Here is a 4,982-nt window from a genome sequence, read left to right as displayed (position 1 = left end):
AGTTAGTCAATTTTCACAAGAGAGGTTGCTTTGACAACATGTTGCTTCAATTAACTAACTTTCGAATATTATATCTCTTAAAAGAGTCTTTAGTACCAAAATTTGAGAAAGAGAATCACCAATTTTGCATATTTTGATTAGTTTTAAACTTTAGGGCCCTTAGGATTAATAATTCAAAACTTTAAGGGGCAAAATAAATTAATTTCAAAATTTAGGGGTCGAAATTAATAAACTTGAAACTTTATGGACCATAATTAATTAATTCAATACTTTAGAGGATCAATTAGAACAATTTTAAAACTTTAGGGGCCAATGAGAAAGAGAATCACCAATTTTGCATATTTTGATTAGTTTTAAACTTTAGGGCCCTTAGGATTAATAATTCAAAACTTTAAGGGGCAAAATAAATTAATTTCAAAATTTAGGGGTCGAAATTAATAAACTTGAAACTTTATGGACCATAATTAATTAATTCAATACTTTAGAGGATCAATTAGAACAATTTTAAAACTTTAGGGGCCAAAATTGACCAATTCAAAACTTCAGGGATCAAATTTTAAAAATTTGAAACTTTAGGGGTGAATTTGAATTAATTATTAACTTAGGGGACCAATTTGAATTAATAATTAAATTTTGAGGGCTTTAATTATAAATTCAGAACTTTAATGGCCCGAATTAATTAATTTTAAAACCTTAGGGACTGAATTATTAAATCCGAAACTTAAAGGCCCAAATCTCAATATAACTTAAAGGTTAGGGACTGAAACCTTAATTTTATAACCCTAACCCTAATTGCAACCAGGGGCCTCAACCTATCCAATTTACAGAGGAGGCCCCCGTCCCCAAAAAATCGGCAGAAACAGAAATTTTTTTATTTTTTTTCTTCTCCTAGCGGCGCCGCCAAGAACGCAGCACCGGCCCACGCCCGCACCGCACAAGTAGTAGCCCGGCGCTGCTGCAGATGCTGGTGGCATGCCCGCCGCCAACCAGATCCCCTTAAATTATTTATTTATTTATTTATTTTAACGTACAAAAATCTTTTCTGAATCTTTACTGAAATCTAAATTCAAAATCCATAAAATCCATAATCCGAAATTTCGAAAATAACAAGAATTATACCGCAAAAAATTTTCAAATTTAACAAAATATATATAACCAAAAATTATTAAATCTGAAAATTTCAAAATATATTGCAAGAACCAAACTAAAATCTTTGATTCTCAATAATTCAATATGAAAAGGCTCTGATACCACTTGTTTGGATAATTTAATGCTTTAAATTACTGGATCTTTCATGTTAAATCATCGAGAAATATAAGAATTAAAGAGGAAGCATACCTGAATCAGACATGGTTAATGCAATATGAATTTCGCGGTATGATCTTCCAAATCTACGTCCAGTCTCATTTTCCTCTCTGTGATAGGATGCAGTAGATAATGAATAATACGTTGCATGTGATCTGGGGACCATAACCTATATATACAGGGATGTCCTTTGACCTAATTCGGCCCATCATAGAATTAGGATTTGGGCCCGGTCTCTACACATATGTAAACCCATACTTTAATTTGATACATTAAAACCCAAAATCGAAACTTTATTAGATCACTTTAATTGGGCTCAACCGAATTCGATAGCCTATAATTTAACACACAATTATTCACACATACAAGCCCATCTTTAATTAAAAACTCTTACATTTTCTTCTTCATATTGTCTCTTTGCGATTAGTTTCATTTCTATTAATTGAAAATGGAACATAACTTTATTTTATGAACACAACACCCTGTAAGTTGGAAGTGACATAAATTTAAAAATACCCAAAAAAATAACAAACACTGTTAATCAAAGAACTTCACTTTTGAAAAAAGAAAGTGATGTAGCTTATGAGTTCAATAAAAATCATCTATCATTGAACATTTTCCAATGTCATTTATATGTTGTCCTTGCTTCCTCACGCCTTCATCTTTTGCCTCATCAACATATACCAATTGTCTCTTCTTTGATACCCATTCGTTATCCGTGTCATAACATATAATTGAAAAACATTACAATTAGCATATTATAAGTTTGTTCACTTGCACACAATTCACGTCACAATGAATCTTGAGCAAAAAGTTGTATGTAAAATATCGGAAGGGCAACCCGACTTGTTCATCTCATTCGAAACTCTATAGACTGCCTTAATCTTTCTAATCGAACATACTCTTTCAATTAGGTCTTTGCGTATTGACGTCTGGCAGCAACTCAATTCTATCATCCTAAGCAAGTGTCGCAATCATAATTGCATAAACTGTTGCAGTGAGAGAAGACATAGTTAAGCCTTTTGATTTTTATAAACTCCAATATTTTAACAGCTTCAGTCACCATACCTGATTTGTAGAAGGTATCAATTGCAGTATTATACATAAAATTATCTTAATTTCATTATATCTTTATGCACAATCGTAGATCTTGTTGGACCATTAAAAAATAAAACAACAAAATAAAATATTGTACATGTCAGCTGATGAAATAAAAGAGACGGCAAAAAGCTTCATTCAATTATGGCAGAAAGGTCTCAAATAAATATACATGATGAGGATTGATACGGAGGCTCTAAAAGAGGAAAAGTAATAATAAGGAAATATTCCAGTAATAGATCCTATAATGGTGCCCAATTTAATTTGTATATGGAATATTTCCAATACGCCCCCTCAAGTTGGAGCATGGAGATTACGAATGCCTAACTTTCCAACAAGGAAGTGAAATTGATTATGGCCGAGAGCTTTTGTGAAGATGTCAGCTAGTTGACGATCAGAGGAAACATGATGTGTGGTGATGGAACCAGACTTAATGCAATCACGAATGAAGTGACAATCAATCTCGATATGTTTAGTGCGCTCATGATAAACGGGGTTGGTAGCAATATGTATCGCAACTCGATTGTCACAATGAAGTTGAGCCGGCAAAGAAGTATGGATCGTGAAATCCTGAAGCAAAGTGCGAAGCCAAATGAGTTCACAAGCTGTGGAGGCCATGGAGCGATACTCAGCTTCAGTCGAAGAGCGGGAGACAATAGTTTGCTTTTTAGTTTTCCACGAAATGGGAGAACAACCAAAGAAAATAAGATAACCAGTAATTGAACGCCGGGTGAGCGGGTAGCCAGCCCAGTCTGAATCACAATAGGCATGAAGCTGAAAATTAGACTTAGAGGAGAGGCAAATGCCCTGACCAAGAGCAGATTTAAGGTAGCGCAATACTCGAAGGGCAGCCACCCAATGTCCATGCCGAGGCTGGGTCATGAACTGAGAGAGAATGTGAACCGAATAGCAAAGCTCCGGTCTAGTGATGGTCAGGTAAATAAGTCTCCCAATAAGACGCCGATAAGCAGATGGGTTATCCAAAAAGGCACTGTCGTCCAGAGCCAACTTGTGATTTTGCTCCATGGGGAATGAAGCGAGCTTTGTACCAAGCAAGCTCGTTTCCTGTAGTATATCCAATGTGTATTTGCGTTGAGATAAGACAATGCCTTCCGGAGATCGAGCTACTTCCAAACCAAGGAAATATTTGAGAGGACCAAGATCTTTGATGTGAAACCAGGTGTTCAGATACTCCTTGAGAGCGATGGTGTGAGCACGATCGTTGCTAGCAATAATAACGTTATCCACATACACAAGTAATGTAGTGAATGACTTCCCTTTGCAATGCAAAAAGAGAGAAGTATCGGCCCTGGATTGAGTAAAGCCAAAGCGGAGAATAGCAGTGGAAAATTTAGCAAACCATTGGCGAGATGCTTGCTTTAAACCATAAATAGATTTGCGGAGTCGACACACCTACCATCGTGAAGGGACAAGTATCCAGGAAGTGGTGTAATGTATACTTCCTCATCAAGGTCGCCATGTAAAAAGGTATTATGAACGTCAAGTTGATGTAGACCCCATGATTTGGAGACTGCAGTAGCTAATAAGACCCTTACAGTGGTAAGTTTGGCAACCGGTGTAAAGGTTTCATTGTAGTCAAGCCCTTCAACCTGTGTATAACCCTTGGCGACCAAGCGGGCCTTGTACCGCCCAACTGTCCCATCGGAATGATATTTGATTTTGTAAACCCACCGTGATCCAATAGCTTTCTTCCCGGGGGGCAACTTGCCCAAAGTCCAAGTATGGTTTAGTTCAAGTGCTTCCAATTCCTTTTTCATTGCTTCTTGCCAACGAACATCTTTGACGGCCTGGTTATAGGACTTCGGCTCATCATTTTGAGAGATGGCCACAAGGAAACTAGTATGAGGTGAATTAAACTTAGAGTATGAGAGAAAATTCTTTAAAGGATAGGACATACCTGAGGAAGCATGATTGGAAAAGGCGGGACATGATCTATTATTCCCGGGCAAGTCAACATGGAAGTCACGAAAATGAGATGGTAACTTCCTGTCACGGGGGGGACGTTGAGTATGCATTGGTAAGGTTTGACTAGGGGGAGGAGTACTGGGTAAGTTGGTGGAAGAGGAAGAGATGTTGGTGTTTATGGGAGCATCAGGAGTCGGGAAATATGAGGTGTGATCGATGGCCATAGTGGTGTTGGTGGGAGAGGAAGGTTCAGTTCCATGGTCTAGTGCGGGTAAAGGAATAGGTATAGTTGTTGATGAATTGTGAGGGGAAGGTGATGACACATTTTGAAAAGGAAAAATATGTTCATAAAACGTTACATCCCTGGAAGTGAAAATTTTGTGTGTGGTGAGATCATATACTTTGTAGCCTTTTTGACCATGGGGATAACCAACGAAAATGCAAGCAGATGCACGTGCTTGAAACTTGTCCCTTGAACGAGGGATGACAGATGCATAGCAAAGACACCGAAAACAACGAAGGTGGGAATAATTTGGTTTTTGAGAAAACAAGAGTTCGTAGGGACTCTTTCCAGACAAAAGTGATGTGGGAGTATAATTAATTAAATACACTGCTGTTAAAATGCATTCTCCCCAAAACTTAATGGGCAAGTT

This window comes from Olea europaea, unplaced genomic scaffold (assembly GCF_002742605.1).
Source record: "Olea europaea var. sylvestris unplaced genomic scaffold, O_europaea_v1 scaffold1238, whole genome shotgun sequence".
NCBI classification, from domain to species: Eukaryota; Viridiplantae; Streptophyta; class Magnoliopsida; order Lamiales; family Oleaceae; genus Olea; species Olea europaea.
The sequence above is the reverse complement of the archived record's forward strand: the minus strand, read 5'-3'. Positions refer to the sequence as shown.